Source organism: Mobula birostris, chromosome 15 (assembly GCF_030028105.1).
Source record: "Mobula birostris isolate sMobBir1 chromosome 15, sMobBir1.hap1, whole genome shotgun sequence".
Taxonomy (NCBI): Eukaryota; Metazoa; Chordata; class Chondrichthyes; order Myliobatiformes; family Myliobatidae; genus Mobula; species Mobula birostris.
The window spans coordinates 66,413,239-66,438,028 of NC_092384.1; the positions used below are offsets into that span (position 1 = coordinate 66,413,239).

Consider the following 24,790-nt stretch of genomic DNA (forward strand, 5'->3'; position numbering starts at 1 on the left):
ATCTTGGCTGTCACAGAGCAGTGGGACTGAACTCCAGTCCGTTTTCCACTCTTGGGCCTCGACACTTTAATCTGGCTGGATGTTTTATTTGGAACAGAGCACTGGGGCTGAACACTGGTTCACCTTCCGCTCTCCATCAGGTCTCCTATCTGCAGAGGGCTCACCAACCACCACAAGACCTAGTCATAGTAGTCATACTTTATTGATCCCGGGGGAAATTTGATTTTCATTACAGTTGCACCATAAATACTAAATAATAATAAAACCAAAATAGTTAAATAGTAATATGTAAATTATGCCAGGAAATAAGTCCAGGACCAGCTTATTGGCTCAGGGTGTCTGACCCTCCGAGGGAGGAGTTGTAAAGTTTGATGGCCACAGGCAGGAATGACTTCCTATGACGCTCTGTGCTGCACCTCAGTGGAATGAGTCTCTGGCTGAATGTAGTCCTGTGCCCAACCAGTACATTATGTAGTGGATGGGAGACATTGTCCAAGATGGCATGCAACTTGGACAGCATCCTCTTTTCAGACACCACCGTCAGAGAGTCCAGTTCCATCCCCACAACATCACTGGCCTTACGAATGAGTTCGTTGATTCTGCTGGTGTCTGCTACCCTCAGCTTGCTGCCCCAGCACATAACAGCAAACATGATCGCACTGGCCACCACAGGCTCATAGAACATCCTCAGCTTCGTCCGGCAGATGTTAAAGGATCTCAGTCTCCTCAGGAAATAGAGACGGCTCTGACTCTTCTTGTAGACAGCCTCAGTGTTCTTTGACCAGCCCAGTTTATTGTCCAGCCCAGATTAATGCAGTCCACGTTCATTCCTAATTCTGTGTATGCAAGCCTTCAGTGACAAACAATCATTATAAACAAACGTGGGAATTGAAATGGCAAAAAGTCGGGCATTAGTATCCGGCATGAAAAATGGCAAAGCGTGCATCTTTTGAGTTGAGCCTCTGAGCCTCTGCCTGCCACGACAGAAGGAGGGAAGGGCTAGCAGCCAAGGCAGCAGGAGCTGTACGGAAAGCGAGTGAGGGAGAACAGCAGGAACATGGCAAGTGAGCGAGAGCAACGGGAAAGGGAGAGAGAGAAAAGAGAGGCTGAAGCAACTTGTGTGTGGGAGTAGGAGGAGACCTAGGCAAACAGGGATCAGTAGAAAGATACAGTATATATTTTAACATGCATAGACTCAGTTTGACCCTAAATGATAGGTAAAGTATAATAGATAAAGAGTTCAAAAAGATAACTATTTTATTAATTCATGAATGTATGAGTCATTGGCTAGGTCAGTGTTTCTTGTCACTGAAGTGAATGGCTTGCTAACCCCAATCAGAGGAATCAATAACATGCACTGAAGTCATGCACAAGCCCATTCAGTCAGGTATCAACAGATTTTCTTTGCTGTAGAACATCAGTAAGGCAAGTGGATTCCAGATTCTTTCTTCCTCAGCCCTTCATTTCTTCCAGCTATCACCTCCCAATTTCTTACTTCATCCCCTCCCCCACACCCCCACATTCACCCTCACCTGGTTTCACCTATCAACCTGCCAGCTGGTACTCCTTTCCCTTCTTCCACCTTCTTATTCTTCCTTCGCTGCCCCGATGAAGGGTCTCGGCCCCAAAACGTTGACTGTTAATTCCCCTCCATTGATGCTGACTGATTTGTGACGTTCCTCCAATATTTTGCGTGTTGTACTCAAAATTTCCAGCATCTGCAGAATTTCTTGTGCTTAAACTAATCCAACAGTTTCAGCTTCAAGCTTTTTATTCCTGCTTTATTTTCTACTTGAATTTGAATTCTGTGGTGGGATTTGAATTCCAATTTATAGAGCAATGGTCCAGGCCTCTAGGCATTAATCCAGATACGTAAGCACTTTGCAACTATACCCTAAATTACTAATCCACTAAAATATGCACAACCAACTAATGAATCCTGACAAAACGCTCACTGGTATCCACTACCTTTTGTAGGATTTTCTGTTCAGGAGTATTGGTGTGTCCATACCAGGCTGTCATGCAGCCAAAGCAACACACACAAAATGCTGGAGGAGCTCAGCGAGTCAGGCAGCATCTACGGAAATGAACAAATACTCAATGTTTCGGGCAGAGACCCTTCTTCAGGCTTGAGAAGAAATGGGGGAGATGCCAGAATACAAAGGTGGGGAGAGGGGAAGGAGAATACCCGGAAGATGATAGGTGAAGTCTGGTGGGTGGGAAAGGTCAAGGGCTGGAGAAGAAAGAATCTGATAGGAGAGGAGAGAGAACATAGAATATAGAAATCTACAGCACATTACAGGCCTTTTGGCCGCCAGCTATGTAACCTACTCTAGAAACTGCCTAGAATTTCCCTAGCCCTCTACTTTTGTGAGGAGGAGGAGGAGGAGGAGGAGGAGGAGGAGGAGGAGGAGGAGGAGGAGGAGGAGGAGGAGGAGGAGGAGGAGGAGGAGGAGGAGGAGGAGGAAGAAGAAGAAGAAGAAGAAGAAGAAGAAGACTCTTAACTCCAAGTGGAGTCATCAGGACGCCGTCATTTTTACGAGGCCGAGTTGCTAGCTCGACGCTCAACTCAGCATGGATGGAAAGCGTGCAAGGGAGCCGGCTGGATTCGAACTTGGGAGTCTTCGCTCCGAAGTCCAGCACTGATGCCACTATGCCACCAGCAGGCCAAAGAGGTTCTTAGAAGATCCTTAATATAGGAGAAAGGACAAGAGAAAGGGAAGGAGGAGGGGAACCAGGGGGACATGATAGGCAGGTGAGAAGAGATAAAAAGATAAAAGGCCAGAGAGGGGAATGGGGTGGGGGTTTAATTTTGTTTACCGGAAGGTAAATCGATATTCACGCCATTAGGTTGGAGGCCACCCAGATGGAATACAAAATGTTGCTCCTCCACCCTGAAGGTAGCCTCATCTTGGCACAAGAGGAGGCCATGGACTGATATGTTGAAACAGGAATGGGAATCGGAATTCAAATGTTCAGTCATGAAGTCCTGCTTGTGGCAGACGGTGCAGAGGTGCTCAACAACGCAGTCCCCCAACTTACGACGGTTCTCAGCAATACAGAGGAGGTCGCATCAGGAGCACCAGACACATTAGAGACCCCAGCGGAATAGCAGGTGACGCGATATACAGCCAGTCAATATACTGTCCAATACACATCTACAGAAGTTTGTCGAAGTTTTAGATGTCATGCAAAACTCCTAAGGAAGTAGAGGTGCTGCCGTGCTTTCTTCGTAATTCCACTTACGTGCTGGAGTCACGTCAGGTCCCCGTAAATAATAACACTGAGGAATGGGGCTAACCAAATTCATTGCAATGCCATTACCAAGAGATTTTAAGAAACTCGATAAAGTGCAAAATTCCGAATAGCTAACTGCATATTGAAAAATGTAACGATTACAGCAGGCTTTTTATGACAGAAACTTGTGCTTTGCAAGCCTACTACATCTCAGCATGTATAGAAAGTGAAACAGGATAATCAAAGGCAAAAATACTGTACATGTCAACTGATGACATGTGTTATCACAATAAGACACAAGAGTCTAAAAGGGAACTGAATACACTGGCCTCAAAGTACACAGCCCACACAAAGTGGGATTTCAGATTAGAGCTGACAAGGCCATGAACTTTGAAGTTACGGGAACTTGATAATAGTTATTGTAATGTCTTCACAACTGCATTAAGACATGCCACATACACATCTCAGATGGTAGCAGCCTAGCTGTAAAACAGAACACTTAACCACCATACATGTTGAATCCTTAGAATACTACAGATCATACGCCAACCTCTATCATTGTTACACAGTCACAAAGCAGGCATGGACCACCTTATTTCTCCCGCCTAACAGGTTCAAAGTACGGCCACAGGCAAGGATGTGGATACATGCGTGTGCACTGTTCTCTATTTTCTTTTCATGAAAGGCATTTTCGTCCAACACTTTTACATTTTAAACAAGAAGGTGTACATGTCAATAAACACATTTCACATTCCTATATATATGTAGCAACACAGTATCTATAAAAAGAGTAAACAGTCGATGTTTTGGGCCGAGACACTTCTTCTCCTCCACCCTCAGATGGGAGGAGCAATTCCTTATATTCCATCTGGGTGGCCTCCAACCTGATGGCATGAATATTAACTTCTCCATCCAGATCTTCTTAACTATATATATTTGTCTTTTCAATGTCAACAGTTATTATCTAACTACCCATGTAGTTTAATCACACTAATCTCTTCTGTAGGACTTTATCAGAGGGCTTCTGGAAGTTCAAATACCAAAAGTTCTGCCTCAAAGTCCAAATACCACAAGCCCTGCCTCACAATTTACATCCTCAAAATAGGTTTGTGAAACACCATTTTTCTTTTTTGATCCCAGGAATGAAAAGGTTACGAGGAGTGTTTGATGGCTTTGAGCCAGCACTTGCTGGAGTTTACAGAAATGAGAGGGGTTCTCATTGAACCCCATTGAATATTGAAAGGCTTAGATAGAGTGGACGTTTCCTACAGTAGGGAAGTCTGGGACCAGAGAGCCTCAGAAGAGAATGACGTCCCTTTGGAACAGAGGTGAGCAGGAATCTCTTTAGTCAGAGGGTGGTGAATCTGTAGAATTCATTGCCACAGGTGGCTGCAAAGTCATTGAGTATATTTAAAGCAGAGGTTGATAGGTTCTTGATAGGGCACCAAAGGATACAGGAAAGGAGATAGTAGAATGGGGTTGAGAGGGTTAATAAATCAGCCATGATGGAATGGTGAAGAAGACTCAATGGGTCAAATGGCCCAATTCTGCTCCTATGTCCTGTGGTCTTTATAAATTCAGGTTGGATGAAAAAAATCAGTGCGACTGGATAAACGTCCTGTTATCACATCTTTTAAAGTAAACTTCAGCATTTTCCCCACACTGACATTAAGCTAAGTGTCCTGTTGGTCCCTGTTTCTTCTCCCTCCCTTACCAGAATCTTCAGCAGTGGAGTTACATGAGGCATCCTCCAGTTTGCAGGAGCCGCTCCGAATCTGTAGAATTTTGGAAGCCAACAATTAAGCACTACTATTTCCATGGCTACTTCCTTTCAACACTCTGGGATGCAGATTATCAGCCCCTAGGGATAGTTACTGGCTTTCAGTTCCTTTAATTTCTCTAGTAGTATTTTTATAGCAATACCAATTTCCTTTAGTTTTTCCATTCGATTGGACCCATGGTTTCTGTTTGTTTCCGGGAACTCATTTGTATCATGTCCATAAAGGGAGAAGCAAGGTATTTGTTCAACTGTTCTCCTGATCTTTTTGTTCTCTGCTGTAAATTCTCCTGTATCTGATTGCAAGACTCACTTGAATTTGTCTTTACCAATCTTTTCTTTTCCCACCTGATTGTCGATGATTTTGCTATCCTTGTTTCCTTGCAAGACTTCCCTCATACTCTATTCTGCTATTTTAAATCAATAGTATTGTTTGCTGAATTCTGAACTAATCCTATTCCTCAAACTAGGCTACATTTCTGGCCACTACGTGGCTCCTTTTTGGATCTTAACATTTTTCTTTTGTTGGCCATGGTTAGGGCTCCTTTTTTTGATCTTTTATTATGTTTGAGGAGATTTGGCACATCACCAAAGACTCCTGCAAATTTCTACAGAGATTCTACAGAGCATGCCTGGTATGGAGGACCACTGCTGCACTGGACTGGGAAAAGCTGCAGAGGGTTGAAAACTCAGCCAGCTCCATCATGGTCTCTAGCCTCCCCACCTTCCTAGGACATCTTCAAAAGACGATGCCTCAAAAAGGCAGCCTCCATCATTATAGACCCCCATCACCCAGGACATGTGCTCTTCTCAATGCTCCTATCAGGGAGGAGGTACAGGAGTCTGAAGACACACACTCAATGATTCAGCTCTGCTATTAGATTTCTGGACGGACAATGAACCCATGAACACTACGTCACTATTTTTGCGCTAATTACTTAATTTAATGGTTTACATATATTCTTATCGTAATTTATAGTATTTTTACGAATTGCACCGTACTGCTGTGCAAAACAACAAATTTCATGACAGTAATGCGAGAGGCTTCGAAGGGTATAAAATCATTCCTTTGTGCAAAGAGAGGGGGCGGGGGAGGGAGAGGGAGAGGTCTAGGGTTAGTGGTAGAGTTGGTGAAGATAGGACAAGGATGTGAGAGGGTGGGAATACGTCGAGAAAGAGATAAAAAGATTTCCGTTCCCCTCCCTTCTCATTCTATTTCCCACTCTGGCCTCCTACCTCTTCTCACCTACCTATCACCTCCCCCTCGTGCCCCTTTCTCCTGTGGTCCACTCTCCTCTCCAATGAGATTCCTTTCTCTCCAAGCCTTTACCTTTCCCGCCCACCTATCATCGTCTAGCTATCCTCCTTCCCCTCTACCCTCCTATTTACTCTAGCATCTCCCCTTCCTTTCCAGTCCTGAGGACGGGTCTCAGCCTGAAACAGTTAATCAGCTTGTTTAGTGGATGATAATTTGTTTTCTGTACTGCAACTCCATTAACCATTTGTTGTCCTTTCTGCATTGCATGCTTTATATAAATCTAATAAAGTGATGTGTGTGTGTGTGTGTGTGTGTGTATTTATTGTGATTTATAATTTTTATTCTTATGTATTGCAATGTACTGCTGCTGTGAAACAATAAATTTCATGCCATATGCCCGCGATATTAAACCTGATTCGGATTCTTAGTGGGAAACAGAGCCCTGGTGAGTTCATAACAAACCTGGCCATTTTCAGTTTGTAAATTTCAGTTTATTCCAGCTTGTTCCGGCTGTAAACCGTGCCTCCCCCCACAACGTTACTAACTCACAGTGTTCCTGATGCTGACCCCAGCTCCGGCCACACGCTTGGCCCACAGTCCACTACAGCTTGCACTCCAGTCTAATGAGCAAGCCTGATGGATTTCCGGATTTCTAATTAATCAGATTTTTATCGTGCTACCCATGTTTTCTTCCAGATTGGCAAGCATCCTCTGAATGTTTGATTGTGCATTGAGGAAGGCCTGGAACTAAATGTGAAGCTTCAATGAAAATCATCTTAAAATTCGTACTGTGTTCTTTTCTGATTCAACTCAGGGCATTCACATATTCATTTGTAAACAAAGGGAGGCACTGCACACATGTTAAACCACAATGTGGCGATAACTTGAAAACAAACTAAAAATCGCCGAGAGGCAAAGCAAGAGGATATGGCATTGTATCACTCGCTTCCAACTAGCTGAAGAATTCCAAGTGGAAAAAGTATGTTTAGTCCTTTATTACAAACCACCAATAATATCATTCGACTCTTCTGTAATTCATGTAAAACAAAGATGAGCGAAACAAGCATAATTGAATCAAATACACACATACACACACACCCATATACATATATACACACACACACCTATACATTTACATGTATGTAAATATACATACATATATTTATACATAAATATATATATATTTATTGTGATTTATAATTTTTATTCTTATGTATATATATATTTAATTAAACATGTAGTACAAAATGAAAGGAAAAATAGTATGGGTTTATGTCTAATCAGATATCTGATGGCAGAGGGGAAGAAACTTTTTTTGAAACATTGAGTGTGTTTCTTTAGGCTACTGTACTCCTCCTTGATGGTAGCAATGAGAAGAGGGCATGTCCTGAGTGATGGGAGTCCTGAATGATGCATGCCACCTATTAGAGACATCGCCTTTCCAAGGTGTCCTGCATGCCGGGGAGGCTAGTGCCCATGCAGAGCTGGCAGAATTAACAACTTCTTGCAGCTTTTCCGATCCTCTGCAGTGGCCCCTCCATACCAGACGGCGATGCAACCGGTTAGGATGCTCCCTACGGTAGAAATTTGCGAGCGTCTTTGGCGACATACCAATTCTCCTCAAACTCATGATGATAGAGAGCCACTGCCGTACCTTCCTTGTAACTACATCAATCTGTAGATGGATCCTCAGAGATGTTGACACCCAGGAACTTAAAACTACTGACCATTTCCACTTCTGACACCTCGTTGAGGACTGGTATGTGTTCGCTTGACTTCCGCTTCCTGAAGTATACAATCTATTCTTTGGTCTTACTGACATTGAGTGCAAGGTTGTTGCTGCTTCACCACTCAACCAGCTGATCTATCTCGCTCGTATACACCTCCTCATCATCATCTGAAATTCTGCCAACAATAGTTGTACCATCGGCAAATTTACAGATGGTGTTTGAGCTACGCCTAGCCACCCAGTTATGGGTGTAGACAGAGTACAGCAGTGAGCTAAGCACACATCCTTGAGGCGTGTCATGTTGATTGTCAGCGAGGAGATATTATTTCAGACCCACACAGACGGTCGTCTCCCGTTGAGGAAGTCAAGGATCCAATTCCAAAGGGAGGCACAGAGGCCCAGGTTTTGGAGCTTATTGATTAGAACTGAGGGTATGTGACAAACGCTGAGCTGTAGCCAATAAACAGCAGCCTGAAGTAGGTATTGCTATTGTCCAGGTGATCCAAAGTCGAGTGGAAAGCCACTGAGATTGCATCCACTGTAGATGTATTGTGGCAATAGGCAAACGGCAGCCAGTCCAGGACAGGCTCCCGCCGAACTCAATGAGTTCACTGGAAAATTCATTAAACTACCACACAACATGCAAAGTAAACAAGAAACACGTGTGTTTTGGGGAATTTATAAACATCCAATAATCCGGAAAACAGTAACTGAGTACGAAGACAGGCTCTTCGGCCCAGCTCGCCTAGGCCGCCAAGATACCCATGTAGACTAGCCCCATTTACCTCACCTCTACCAGTGCATTTCTCCATGTGCCTTTGGAATGCAGGTTCTGTACTTGCTTCACCTGTTTCTTCTGCCAGCTTGCTCCTTATACCCATCATCCTCAGAGTGAAGAAGTTACCCCTCAGGTCCCTTTGAAATGTTTCCCCTTTCACTTTAAACCTACACCCTCGGGTGCTTGATCTTCTTCCTTGGGAAAAGGACTGTACATTCAGCCTCGGCATCCACCTCTACATCCCTTAGTCTCTTACGCTGCAAACAATAAAGTCCAACTGACCCAGAACCCATGAAAATCCCAAAGGTGCCAGATTTTAGTGTATTGAACAATCCTTGGCTCTGTTACATTACGACTCCTTGGTGTACCAACAATGGCTTCAGCATCTCTCTTCGCTTGCTTTTAGCCGTTGGTATCATTCTCCAAACCAACGCACACTAAAACCTTGACAGACTTCTATAGATGGGTGATTGAGAACATGTTGACTGGTTGAATCACAGGTCTGGTATGGAAACACCCAAGGCCCTTGAATGGAAGATCCTGCAAAAAGTAGTGGATATATGGCCCAGTCCATCGCAGGTAAAGCCCTCCACACCATTGAGCACATCTACATGAAACATTGTCACAGGAAAGCAGCATCGATCATCAAGGACCCTCACTACCCGGGACATGCTCTCTTCTCACTGCTGCCGTCAGGAAGAAAGTACAGGAACCTCAGGACTCACACTTCCAGGATAAGGAGCAGTTATTACCCCTCAACCATCAGGCTCTTGAACCAGAGGATCAACACTCAACTTCACTTGCCCCATCACTGAAATTTTCCCACAACCTAAAGACTCACTTGCAAGGACTCTTCATTGATATTTATTTATTATTATTTCTTTCTTTTTGCATTTGCAGAGTTTATTGCCTTTTGCACGCTGGTTAAACGCCCAGTTGGTGTGGTTTTTCATTGATTTTTTTTATGGCTATTATTCCCTGGATTCATTGAGTATGCCCACAAGAGAATTTACAACAGGGTTGTATAGGGCAACATGCATGTACTTTGACAATAAGTTTAATTTGAACTTTGCTTCTCATTACATTTGCTTTGTTTCTCAATTGTTTTCATAAACTGCTGAACACACTTCCAGCAAAATCAGACCATTCTCTTCTGTGTGTGCGAAAATGAAACAACTTACACAAACAATTATCCACTCATAAGGTTTTATCCACCTCGGGCAGTTTACCTTATCAGGAGGACACAGAACGATCACTCTCCACTAAACATTGACGACTCCACCGTAGAGATCATTAAGAGCACTGAATTTCTTGGTGTTCACCTGGCGGAGTATCTCACCTGGTCCCTCAACACCAGCTCCATAGCAAAGGAAGCCCAGCAGCGTCTCTACTTTCTGCGAAGGCTGAGAAATGTCCACCCCCCATCCTCACCACGTTCTACAGAGGATGTATTGAGAGTATCCTGAGCAGCCGCATCACTATCTGGTTCGAGAATTGCACCATCTCGGATCGCAAGACCCTGCAGCGGATAGTGAGGTCAGCTGAGAAGATCATCGGGGTCTCCCTTCCCGCCATTAGACATTTACACCAAACGCTGCATCCATAAAGCAAACAGCATTATGAAGGACCCCACGCACCCCTCATACAAACTCTTCTCCCTCCTGCCATCTGGCAAAAGGCACCGAAGCATTCGGGCTCTCACGACCAGACTATGTAACAGTTTCTTCCCCCAAGCCATCAGACTCCTCAAAACCCGGAGACTGGACTGACACCAACCAACTGCCCTCTACTGTGCCTATTGTCTTGTTCATTATTTATTGTAACGCCTGCACTGTTTTGAGCACTTTATGTAGTCCTGGGTAGGTCTGTAATCTAGTGTAGTTTTACGTTGTTTTATGTAGTTCAATGTAGTTTTTGTGTTGATCATGTAGCACCATGGTCCTGAAAAAGGTTGTCTCATTTTTACTGTGTACTGTACCAGCAGTTAAGGTCGAAATGACAATAAAAAGTGACTTGACTTGACTTGATGTGTCTTTGTTGTATTGCTTATCACGTACTGCTAGCTATCATTCTCAATGCTGAGGAAAAATGGGAGAGGTGTAAATTTGTGTAGACCCTGCTAACTGTACATGCAAGATTTGTAAATTGCATCTTGTTCATCCTCTACAGCTTCGTTTAATGTTACTCTGCAGTGTCCTGATAGCTGCCTCATTCTGTTCGCCTTGGGCAAAGGTGCTAATGGCGCTGTCCACCCGTTCCAGTCACTTTTCACAAACACACAATTTTTTTTTTACCCTGCTGCCTAGATCAGGGGCTGATCTGGGTTTGCATCTGGTCTGATAATGAGTAAAGCCAAGGAGCTGTCTTCAAATAAATGCACTGAACGTCACAGCATTAATGCCAAAAGCATTTTCCAACCTAGCTGAGCTGTCTCAACTAGTTTTCTTTGATGTCGTTTGAATCCCTAATTTGTTGGTTTGCCTTCCCATTCTGTTATACGTGGAACAGGAAAAGGCCATTTATCCTAAAATGCCTAGCTAAAAAGTAAATCAAAAACACCAAAACACTAACCCCTCCTACCAACACCATGTCCATATCCCTCCATCTTCCTTACATCCATGTGCCTATCCAAATGCCTCCTAAAAGCCTCTAATGTATTTGCCTCTACCACCGTACCAGGCGGCGCACACCAGGCATCCACAACTCTTGAGTAAACAACTTACCCTCACATATTTTGAACCTAACTCCATTGCACCTTCAATACATGTCCTCTGGTAAGGCATTTCAACGCTGGGAAACAAATACTCTCTGTCCATTCTATCTATGCCTCTCATAATCTTGTGATTATGTGAGGTAACATGCATTCCACTTGAACGTCCTCAGAAATTCGTCTCCATTCTACATACACAACTTGATGGCGTGCAGCCTGTCCTCTTATCCAACCGATCCTCAACAGATCCAATGTCAATGTCGACTGGGGTGAAGAAAAGCAGTGCCAAAAGTCCACTTCTTCCTCTCCTTCCACCTATTCCGGTTTTTTCCCTCTACCTTTCCAGCCCTGATGAAAGGTCTCAGCCAGTAACGCCAACTGTTTATTCCCCTCCATAGATGCTGCCTGATCTGCTGAGTTCCTCCAGCATTTTGTGTCTGAGCAGACGCTGTACTTCCTGAGGTAGTCGGTAAAACTCCATCTTCCCCAGAAAAGACAACCATTTTCCAACCTGCTCCTGCAATACAACACTGCCTTTGAAAATAAAGATCTAGAATGAAACCCTGGGAAAGGTTAAGGCCACACATCGAAAATTCCTGCAAGGAGTTTTCACATTCTCCCCATTACCATGTGGGTTTTCTCCAGGCGCCCTGTTTTCCACCCAAAGACATACCAATTGGTAGGTTAATTGGTCATTGTAAATTGATTAGGCTCAGATTAAATTGGGGGATTGCTGGGCAGTGTGGCCCGAAAGGCCAGAATGACCTGTTCTGTGCTGTATCTCAATAAATAATGAGATTCACTATCACTAGTACAGTACCAGTATGGTCTTTGCCCTGTCTATTGAAAAAAACACTCCAATGACCATGCCAACACCAGCCACTGTGAACGGAGAAGCGTGTGCAATCACTACATCTTGGGGCTGAATGCCCTCAAAACCATGGAGATCCCTATCAACTTCAGGAGAAATGTGTCCCCTTTCCATCCACTCCTCGTCAACAACTCTACAGTTTGCACCACTTCAACATTCAGCTTCCTCGGGGGGGGTCATGATTTTGCAGGGCCGCACGCGGTGTAGCCATATCTCCTTCATTAACAAGGCTCAGCAGACGCTCTACTTCCTGAGGTAGTCGGTAAAACTCCATCTTCCCCAGAAAAGACAGCTGTATTTCTACACTGCCATCGTAGGGAGCGTCTCACATCAGCCATTACAGTTTGGTTTGGTGCTACATCCTCTCATAGCATATGAAAACTACAATGCATTGTCAGGAGAGCAGAGAAGATCACAGGCTGCGGTCTACCATCACAGCAGGACTTGCCTGTGTCCAGGACGAAGAAGCGAGCCAGAAAATAATCATTGTGGACACTAGCCACCCTGCAAACTGCCTTTTCCAAAAGCTCTATAGGGCTATTAAATCAAAAATTCACACCACCTTCAAAGTTTCTTCTCCCAGGAAGTTGACCTAATTAACCATTCTAGTTAACCATTCCCCTCCCTTCTCTCTATTATCCCCATCACTGTACTGCAAGCACTTTTAACCACTTTTTTTAAAGCTGTTTACATTATAAATACATGCTCATATTTATGTATTTATGTGAATTTTATTCCATATCCATACTTTAAACTCTAACTCTACTTTTATATAATTGTTTATTCTTTGTAATTGTTGAATGCAGTTGCTTTTTGTTGCATACTGCACTAGCACATCACAGCAAATTCTTAATTGAGTGGACTCCAGTTAATTGGGCAATTGGTTAACCAGGGCAGCCACTTATTTGGGACAGGAGTCTGTTGCCGAACAGATTCTAACTAGCTTCAGTCCATCAGTTGTATGCACGCCATGTGGCCGTTAGGTACTACACCATGCTTAGACTGAATGGTTTTTAAATAACATCACCTGCATGTTTTTGTGCTCAAAAAGCAGTGATTTTTGTCATTGATAGTTGGTGAGTAACAAGCAGCAAGACAATTCGGAACTGCTCTGCTCACTGCACAGATGCCAGAAACAGCCAGGAGTGAAAATGAGACAATTTCACTTCTTCAACAAGGTCGGAATCATTGTCTGAAGGCCGTCTATTTTCTGCACCGGGTGTCTGCACTGATTTTGTTCATTTACAGTCAATCGAAAGAACACAGCAGTGAACATGCATTAACACCTCCATTGATAACAATGAGGAACTAATACACCGTTTTATAGTGCTGTAATTTGTTGCACAGTTAAACAGTAGTTTGTTTTCTTTATATATAACTTTTTAACTATTTCTACAAAACCTTGGCTAATTGGGTTAGCCGCTCAATTGGGCCAAAACGTACTGGTCCTGATTTATCCCAATTAACCCGAATTCGTGTAAATATATATAGCAAATAAAGCTGATCCATTCTCTCTCATGTCAAGAGATCAGCAGGCAGCAAGAGGAAGAGAGTTCTGTGGAACATTGAAGGTTGAAGGGGGACTTGATAGAGGTATTTAAAATTATGAGGGGGATAGATAGAGTTGACGTGGATAGGCTTTTTCCATTGAGAGTGGGAGAGATTCAAACAAGAGGACATGAGTTGAGAGTTAAAGGGCAAAAGTTTAGGGGTAACATGAGGGGAAACTTCTTTACTCAGAGAGTGGTAGCTGTGTGGACCGAGTTTCCAGCAGAAGTGGTTCAGGCAGGTTCGATGTTGTCATTTAAAGTTAAATTGGATAGATATATGGACAGGAAAGGAATAGAGGGTTATGGGCTGAGTGCAGGTCGGTGGGACTAGGTGAGAGTAAGAGTTTGGCACGGACTAGAAGGGCTGAGATAGCCTGTTTCCCTGCTGTAATTGTTATATGGTTATATGAAATGACTCAGGATGTTCCAACTGACTATAAAAAACCAATCCCAAACAGTCTGGAAGGTTCCTCCAAAAGGAGCGATATCCCAAATGACTTGTGGGAATCTTTGTCCCATGACCATACAAAATGGTGAAGGGGCATCCAGGATGGCATTGAGAATTTTGTTCAGATCACACAGAAGCCCAGGAGCGCACCAACACTCAAACAACCTGCTTTATTAAGTATCTCCTGCCCCATTTGTGGCAGTGGTGGTCTCACACTAGTCTTTATCAGCATGCTCAGCACCAAAGAACCAAAGTGGAAGCATGTCACCTTGAGCCCTGATTGATTAAGAGGAAGAACTTCATCTTCATTAATAAAGCCAGCAAGTAGTAAGGATCTGGATTAGAATCTGACCTTCAAGTGTTTGAAAGATTATTGATCTGAAACACCAATTGTGTTCCTCTCTCCACTGAGGTTGTACTGTCTGCTTCCCCTGTGGCTCTCTCCACATCCTACAATTTCCTCCCACATCCCAAAGATGCAAGTTGGTAGGGTAATTGGATCCTGTAAAGTACCCCTGATCTGGTGAGTGGTAAAAAAATCAGGGTGGAATTGAGGGGTATGCAAAATAATAAGTAAAAGGGAAATAAAGAGGGGGGAATGATGGGATTGCACTGAGGGTTAGCAGCAACTAAATGAGCCAAATGGGTTCCTTCAAAGTCATGATAAAGATTTACAAAATCTTATCATACAGGACACTTTCAGTTTGATGGCACTTTTCATCAACAGCATCTCTTGAAACTGCTGAAATGCCATGACTCATAATCGAACAGTCTGTGCAGAACTGATTGCTAATCAACACGTTAGGCCGAAAGGATGTTTGCTGCCATTCCTGACGGTGACACAGACACTGTACAATCCCAGTACCTCTGTGCTTGAAGGAACACCCACGTTAGGAAGTCTTCTATCCACTGCTATTTCCAATTTCCACTGGAACTGCTTTGGTGCCTGATCCTAATCCGTCGAAGTTTGGAGTTCAATCCTGACGCCGTCTGTAAGCAGTTTGTACATGCGCAAAGTTCAAAGTTCCAAGTACGTGTATTATTAAAGCACATATACATTACAACATACAACCCTGAGATTCGTTTTCTTCTTGTGGGCACACTCAGTAAATCCAAGAGACTTAATAGAATCAAAGACCGCACCTAACAGGGCGGGCAACCAACGTGCAAAAAAGAACAATGTGCAAGTACGAAAGAAAAAATAAATAATAATAAATAAATAAGCAATAAATATCGAGAACATGATCACTTCCATAAAAATGTTGATTCCATTAATTAGAAATTTATCAGTTTTTCTCAGTAACTGACTGAATTAGTTCATCTGTCAGTCCACAAACGTATGGTATTATAACTTAACACACACAGTACTGTGCAAAGGTCTCAGCACACATTTATATGTGCTAAGACTTTTGCACAATACTGTGGTAATTTTATATATTGCATTGTACTGCTGCTGTGGAAAAGAAAAACAAAAATCACGACATATGAGAGTGATGATAAACCTGATTCTGATCTGGGTCTCTATTGTGGACTGAGAGTGGGAAGGAGGCAGGGAGAGGGGAATCATGGATGGGAAAAGGGGAAGGTAGAGGGGAGGGAGCAGGAAGCACCAGAGAGACATTCTGTAATGATCAATAAACCAGTGGATTGGAATCAAATGACTGTGCCTGGAGTCTGCACCTACACCAACCCCCCCTTCCCTGGCACACTTCTGCCACCCGTTTATTTATTTATTGTTGTTTCCTTTCTCCTCTTTTTGTTATTGCACAATCTGTTGTCTTTTAAACATTGGTAGTTTGTCCGTCTTTGCTTTTCGTTGACTCTTTGGTGTTTCATTGTATTTATTCTGAATGCCTTGCAGAAAGTGAATCTCAGACCAGTAACGGATGCCATATACTGTGCGAAAAAACGGGCACATATTATAATTACCTGGGCTGTCTAAGACTTTTGCACACTACTGGATTTATCAATGTGAAGCAGAGAGTGAGTTTGTAAATCAGTCGGGAGCAAAGGATGTTGGGCACGGCGAGGGTGGAGTGCCATGGGACGAGTGTGGGTCAGGTGGCAGAGGACAAGTGCCGGTGCAGAGATGTGGCACCGGTTCAAAGTAATATTTATCTTTACCGTAAATACATGTCACTACGTAAAATCCAGAGATCCTTTTTCTGAGGGCAGACTTGGCAAATCTATAGATCAGCAACTGTAAACAGGATCTGTAAACTGTAAACATCAGGAACTGTAAACTGTAAACAAGCTGTGCAAATGCAGATATAAATAAATAGCAATAAACAACAAGTATGAAATAACAAGATAAAAGAGTCCTTAAATGAGTGTAGTTATCTCCTTTTGTTCAAGAGCCTGATGGCTGAAGGGTAGTAACTGTTCTTGAACCTGATGGTGTGGTCCTGAGGCTCTTGTACCTTCTACACGATGGCAGCAGCGAGAAAAGAGCACGGCTGGGTGGTGAGGATCTTTGATGATGGATGCTGCTTTCCTACAACAATGTTTCACGTAGATGCTAAATGGTTGGGAGACCTTTACCCGTGAAGTACTGAGACAAATCCACTACCTTTTGCAGGATTTCCCACTCAAAGGCACTGGTATTTCCATACCAGGCCATGATGCAGCCAGTCAGCACATTTTCCACCACACATCTATAGAAGTTTGCCAAAGTTTTTGATGACGTGCTAAATCTCCTCAGACTCCTGAGGAAGAAGAGGTACTGTCATGCTTTCTTTGCAATTATATTTATATGATGGGTCCAGGACAGGTCCTCTGAGATAGTGACACCCAGGTATTCAAAGCTACTGACCCTCTCCACCCCTGACCCTCCATTGATTACTGCCTCAAGGACCTCTGGTTTTTCTCTCTCCTGCTCTACTATCAGTTCCTCCGTCTTATTGACATTGAGTGAGAGGTTGTTGTTATTATTATACCACTCAGCCAAACTTTCAGTCTCCCTCCTGAATGCTGATTCATCACCACCTTTGATACAACCCACAACTGTGGTGTCATCAACAAACTTGTATATGGTGTTGGAGTTGTACTTAGCTGCACAGTCGTAGGTGTAAAGAGAGCAGAGCAGGGGGCTAAGTACACATCCCCGTGGTGCTGCTGTGCTGATGGAGATTGTGGAGGAGATGTTTTTGCAAGTCCAAACTGACATGGGTCTATGAGTGAGAAAATAGAGGATCCAATTGCACAAGGGGGTATTGAGGCTCAGGTCTTGAAGTTTACTGATTAGTTCAGAGGGGACGACGTTAAATACCGAGCTATAATCAATAAAGAGCATCCTGATGTTTGCATCTTTGTCGTCCAGATGTTCCAGGGTTGTGTGAAGAGCCAACAAGATAGCATCTGCTGTAGACCTGTTGCATTGGTAAGCAAATTGGAGCAGATTCAAGCGCCCACTCAAACAGGAGTTGATAGTCTTCAACACCAGCCTCAAAAAACACTTCATCACTATGTATGTAAGTGCCACTAGGCAACAGTCATTTAGACAGGTTACCACGCTCTTTTTCGGCAGCGATACGGTTGAAGCAGCTGAGTACCACACACTGCCAGAGTGAGACATTGAAGATATCCGTGAATACCCCAGCCAGTTGGGTGGCACAAATCTTCAGTACTCAGCCAGGTACTCCGTCCGGACCAGATGCTTTCCTTGGATTCACTCTCTTGAAGGCAGCCCACACATCATCTTCGGATACTGAGACCAAATGATCATCGGGAGACATGGGGGTGCGGGATGGTTCCTCCCTGTTCTGGTGATTAATGCGAGCACAGAAGGCACTGAGCTCATCTGGAAGCGATACTCTGCTGAACCATATACCACAAGGTTTAACTCTGTTGGAGGTTATGGCATTGAAACTGTGCCACGGCTGTCAAACATCCCTCGTGCTTCCAGTCTAGTCTGGAATCTCCACTTCACTCGAAAGATGACTTTCGGGAGATCATAGCTGTACCCCTTGTGGCATTCTTGATCTCCAGACTCGAATGCCTCTGATCTAGCTCTCAGCAGGGTCCGGATTTCATTGTTCGTTCAGGGCTTCTGATCGGGGAAAACACTGAACAATTCTGTGGGGACACACTCATCCACCGCTGTTTTAACAGAGTTGGTAACAACCCTGGTGTAGTCATTCAGGTCCTCAGATGACATTTTGAATGCGGCCTAGTCTACCGACTCAGGGCAATCCTGTAACTGTTCCTCAGCCTCCCAAGACACCTTGTAGTTGTCTTAATCTCTGGAGCCTCGCTGTATGCAGGAAGCCGGAGTACAGCCAAATAATCCGACTTGCCAAAATGCGGTCTCGGGAAGGAACGATAGGCATTCCCTATTGCAATGTAGCAGTGGTTTAGTGTGTTGGGACCTCCGGAGCAACAGGCTACAGGCTGGTGATAATTGGGCAGGGTTTTCTTCAGACAGACTGGGTTAAAGTTGCCGACTATAATTTGAAATGTGCCGGGATGGGCAATTTCTTGTTTACAGACAAGAGAGCATCGAGTTTTGCGAGTGCTTGCTTACAATCAGCCGCTGGTGGTACGTAAACTGCAGACAGGATCACGGATGAGAACTCCTGGGGCAAGTAGAATGGTCTACATTTAATCGTTAATTGTTCTAAGTCAGGGGGACAATAAGTTGACGTAACCCCAACTTCCGTGCACCAGTGAGAATTCACTAAACAGCGCATTCCGCCACCTCGTTCCTTACAGAAATCACAGTCTGATTTCCAGTCATATCACTGCATCCAGTGTATCTGCATTTAACCAAGTTTCAATGCAACAAATGATTACAATTTGCCTCATCTGCCCCTGATACAGCAGCCTTCCCCTGAGATCGTCAATCTTATTTTCTAGTGACTGCATATTCACCAAGATACCAGGTAGGGAAGGCCCCATCACTCTACATTTCAGCCTGGCTTGAACTCCGCCTCTCCTGCCGCTTTCAGCCAATGGCGTTGACCCTTAAAGGTGCCATGCTTAACCGCTCCGCATTAACCGTCGAACGCGAGATCTGAAGATCATGGATATAATTTCATAGTCCGTTGTTAAGAGGAAATTTACATGCTACAGACTGCAGTGAAAGCAGTTCAAGAGATGTATATTTAAGAGGAAAACTGGTACGATTTCCTGCAGCCTGCAGAGACTCACCGATATACGCTGGCACCATCTTACCAAAGAAAAGGGTAAGGTTATTTGATTCCAAACAAATGGTTTATTGATCATTGCAGAATGTCTCCCTGGTGCTTCCTGCTTCCTCCCCTCTCTCTTCCCCTTTTCCCAATCATGATTCCCCTCTCCTGCCCACTTCCCACTCTCAGTCCATATGAGAATCAGGTTTATCATTACTCACGTTATGAAAGTTGTTTTTTTTTTTATTTTGCGGCAACCTTACAGTGCAATACATAAAATTACCACAATACTGTGCAAAAGTCTTAGGTTCTCTAGCTATATTTACATGCCTAAGACCTTTGCACAGTCCAGTACTTCGATAATGAATTTTCTTTGAACTTTGTGTGTATGGCAAGTATTTCAAGTTGTAAACTATATATATTCTCTGAGCCATTTGAGAAGATACATCACCATGCAACATGCCCAATACCTCTATAGATTGTTGCTCTTCTGTGCTTGCACATCACATCATATTTTGCTGAAGTATTCACTTTTCAATATGCTAGCAATATGCCAATAAGTGCAGAGAAAATCAAGGCCACTTAGCGATCTGAGAAAGTGAGGTCCTGCTACAGCTGAAAAGGCTGAAAGTTAATAAATCTCTAGGACCAGACAACATATACCCAAGGGTAATTAAAGAGGTCTCTGACTATATATACAAACCCCTAACAATGCATGTTTCAAAAATTAGTGAAGATCAGAGAAATCCCGAAGGACAGGAAAAGGGCTAACATTGCCCCAGTGTACAAGAAGGGTGATCGCACCAACCCTGGTGATTTTAGATCAGTAAGCTTACTGTGTATCAAAGGTAAGATAATGGAAACAATAATAAAGAATGAGAAGGAAAAGCAGCTGATAAGAAAGAGCATGTTAGCAGAAAGCAGGCGCGGGTTGAGAAAGGGAAAAATCATGTTTTACTAATGTGCTGGAGTTCTATGAAGAGGAAACTAAAATTTATGATAACTATAGAGCGGTTGATATCATTTACTTAGACCTTCGGAAGGCTTTTGACAAGGTGCCTCGCAAGAGGTTAATAATCAAATTACAGGAGTTAGGGACTCGAGGTAAGTCCGTGAATGGGTGCAGAATTGGCTCAAAAGCATTAATGATTTGAATAAGCACAGAAAAAAATAGCTAGTAAAGTTTGCAGATGGCACAAAAGAAGGGGGACAGGCTGATAACATTCAGGCAGCAGAACCAATACAGTTACATCCTGATGAGGAAAGATAAAATTTACTGCAAGTAAATATTACATATGGAAAGTAGAAATATCAGATATAAATATACAATGGAGAGTCTTGAGTTAGAAAGTGCACTGTATGAGGACTTGGGCATCCTGGTAGACATTTGGATAATGCATAGAAGGCTAATAGAGTGTTGGACTATATAATGCGCTCAGTGGAGTTCAAGTCTAGAGAAGCTCTCTTTAAGATGCTCTAATGTGTTTGTGAGGCCACACCTTGCGTACTGCATACAATTTTGATTATCCATATTGTGTGAGAGATGTGAAGGCACTGGAGAGAGTTCAGACAAGGGTGACAAGACTCGAATTCCAGGTCCGCAGGGTATGAGCTAAGACGAAAGATTTTTCACCTAGGTAGACGTAGAATGAGAGGAGGCATGACAGAAGTGTTCAAAATCATTTAGGGTATAAGTAAGGAGGAAACCAGCTGCTACTTTAAAATTAATCCATCATCAAGGACGCAGGGCCAAAAGTGCAGACTGGTTAAAGGGAGATTTCAGAGTAATGTCAGGAAGCATTTCTTTATACAGCAAGTTGTGGGCACATGGAACAAACTACCAAGTTGTGTAGTTGAGGGTAGTACCTTAGAGACTTTCAAAATCTAAACTCCATAGTTATTTCAACACATTATGCAAATGGGAATTTGGCAAGCTTTGTTGGGCTGAATGGCCTGTTCTTGTCAAAACTTTCTAATGGTCTAATGTTTGGCTTCACCTTCACTTTCAACCTGGATAAAACTGTCCACTTTAAAGCACATTTGATTGATGTACAAGCTAAAGAGTTCACCAGTTACACACACAAAAACTCCTGTCGACCAGTCAGGGCAAACAAGTGGCCCTAATCCTATTCAGCAGTGACACAATTAGACCTGGGGCATGCAAAGCTCGAGTGATAGGCCATTGTCCTAAGCACAGTGAACACTGCACAGCCTCTTCAGTACATGCTGTGATGGACAAACAGGATTCCAGATTTCCGATGAATGGGCCTGATATATTAATTCAAAGTCAAAGTAAATATATTATCTAAGTATGTATCACAATCAGAATCAGGTTTAATATCACTGTCTTATGTCATGAGATTTGTTAACTTTGCAGCAGCAATACAATGCAATACAAAATAACAGAGAAAACATTGTAAATTACAGTATGAATATATTTATTAAATAGTTAAATTAAATAAACAGTGCAAAAAAGGTAGTGAGGTAGTGTTCATGGGTTCAATGTCCATTCAGAAATCTGGTGGCAGAGGGGAAGAAGTTATTCCTGAACTGTTGAGTGTGTGCTTCAGGCTTCTGCGCTGGGTGATGGGGATCCTTAATGATGGATGCTGCCTTTTCCTTGAAGATGTCCTGGATACTATGGAGGCTAGTGTCCATGATAGAGCTAATTTTACAACTCTCTAAAGCTTAATATTTAATATCCTGAGATTAATTTTCTTGCTAGCATTTACAGGAAAATAAATAAATGAAATAGAATTTATGAAAAGCTATACGTAAACAATGACCGTCAAACACCCAACGTGCAAAAAGGACAAATTATGTAAATAATAATTAAAAAAATACAAGAACATGAGTTGCAGAGTTCTTGAAAGTGAGTCCCCTTCCACACAGAGTTTCTGTTTCCAAACTTGCTTACCTGACCTGATGAGTGTTTCCAGCATTTTGTAATAAACAAGATTCCATGTGAAGGGTTTCAGGAAATACTACAGTGTTGATGCCGCAAGCTCATCGAAGACTTGCCTTGCAAGAGTCCTCAGGATAATGCAACAATCCAGACTAGAAACTTCCTGGGATTCTATCCTAATCACCTACTTACAAACTGTTTGCAAATGTATTGGCACTGTGTGTATGCCTCAAAAGAGTGGGTGGTTTATGTGCGAGTCAGAACATTTAAACTAATTATATGTTGTGGTCTTCAAACTCCTGCCACAGTTGTGAAGGCTTGAAGCATCATTTTCATCTTGCCATGAGAAACAGGGAAGTCGCAACACTCTCATGCCCAGTGGGTTAGAAAGGAAACAGTCTGCCCATGCGAGTAGGTGCACAGAGTTACTACTCAAAACATGCACAAGTCTGTGACTTTCTGCTCAACTGGTAAGGCTTCCGAACTGTGGGATTTTCTGCTGGTCCCACATTTTAATTCTACTTTCCATGCAAATTCGGATATGTTGGTCCATGGCCTCCAAGTTGAGGCTACACTCAAATTGGAGAGCAACACCTCATATTTCATTTAGATAGCCTCCAACCTGATGGCATGAAGAGCAATTTTGCTAACTTCCAGTAATTTCTTCCCCTTCCCCTCCTATTTTTTTTTTCAGATCCCCATTCTGCCTCCTCCCTTACTCCTTCCCTTCTCCTCACTTGCCTATCATCTCCCTCTGGTGCCGCTCCTCCTCTCCTTTCTCCCATGGTCTACTCTCCTCTCCTATCAGATTCCTTCTTTGTTAGTCCTTTACCTTTTCCAGTTATCACCTGCTAGCTCCTCACTTCATCCCCCCCCCCCAACACCTTCCCCTTCACCTGGCTTCACCTCTCTCTTGCCAGCTTGTGTATGCCTTCTCACACCCACCCCCAACCTTCTTAGTCTGGCTTCTTTCCCCTTCCTTTCCAGTTCTGATGAAAGATCTTGGCTCAAAATGTTGACTGTTTATTACTTCCCTCTATAGATGCTGCCTGACCTGCTGAGTTCCTCCAGCATTTTGTATGTTGCTCCACATTAGATCTGTATCTTTCTATACCTTGATTATTCAAGTGCTGGTCTATAATCTCTTAGAATGCTGTGTTTGGGTCTGCCTCAAGCATCTCCACTGGCTTGATGTTCCAAATACCAAGCCTTCTCTGTGCAGAAAACTTTCCCCTCTTATCCCAAGCCCCGTCTCACCTTAAACATCTGCCCTCTCATGTTAGACAGCCTCACCATGGATAAAGATTCTTAATATCTATGTATGCCTCTCACAATTTTATACACCTCTCCCAAATAAGACACAGCTTAGCCAATCTTTCCTTGAACCGAAAACTCTTCCATTTGAACAATATCTTGGTGGATCTAAAGCTAGTCCAGTGCAATCAAAAGTTTAAAGGTTCATGCACTATCCAAGTATGCATGCAATATACAACTCTGGGACTGTTCTTCTCCAGATAGCCACCAAACGAAGAAAAACCATGCAAGTCAGTGCAAAGAAAAACAGCAAACCCAGCCCCCCCTGCACAGAAAAAGAGAATGGCAATATGATCATCAACTCCCCCCAAATTCCGCCCCCCCTTCCCCAAACAAAAACACAATTGGAACATCAGCTCCCAAGCCCCTTACCCTGCACAAAAGTGCAATAAGAATATCAACACCTTCCCCAGCACCAAAATAAACAATAAGAAAGTACGTGGGAAAACAAAGAACACAGAATATAAAATTCGTAAGACTGAAAAAGTCCATAGTCCATAATCACATTCCACTTCATCATCATTATGTGCTGTGTCGTATGGTGTGGGTGATCACGGTCAATCTTGGCAAATTTTTCAACAGAAGTGGTTTGTGGAGGGAAGGAGCACCTTACACCTCCTCTGGCAGGGACATATCTCCACCCTGCCACCCAATGCTAATTCCACGGTTCCATTGAAAACTCGGTAATCTTGCGACAGTGAACATGTATTGATAAGGACTGATAAAGTGGTTTGAGAAACAAGAGGTCCGAGGAAAGGATGAGTTGACCTGAACAGTCTTGGAGAGTCAGGACTGTTACCGAGCCTCTCTGTCCAGCACACATCAGTGTCTATCACTGGAAGTGACGAAGGTATTACAGAAATGATGAAGTACTCTATAAATACAATTTACAGAGCTTTCTTGTTTGGCAGGGTCGTACACTGAATAACGCGAAAGGGTTCCTGGCACTTAAACCAGACATACATAATTAAGTCTGGTACACAGGTGCAGCTGAATTTGGATCGTGACTTTCCCTACTAATCCAGAACATCCACAGTAAGTACATGATTAATTTGTGACACAGTTTCTGCCACTCCTAGACAGT

At 43.2% G+C, this 24,790-nt stretch overlaps 1 protein-coding gene and 1 long non-coding RNA gene across 2 annotated transcripts in view; one reads left to right on the forward strand and one right to left on the reverse strand.

The window, feature by feature from the left end:
* LOC140210720 (chromodomain Y-like protein 2) overlaps positions 1-24,790 on the reverse strand; it is a 204,752-nt gene that overhangs the window by 147,877 nt on the left and 32,085 nt on the right. The gene's annotated exons all lie outside the window — the stretch shown is intronic.
* The window catches only part of LOC140210327 (uncharacterized), a 28,564-nt gene that overhangs the window by 2,654 nt on the left and 1,120 nt on the right, over positions 1-24,790 (forward strand). The window contains exon 2 of the long non-coding RNA XR_011889218.1: positions 24,618-24,741. This is a non-coding gene — a long non-coding RNA (uncharacterized lncRNA). The remainder of the gene's footprint in view (positions 1-24,617; positions 24,742-24,790) is intronic.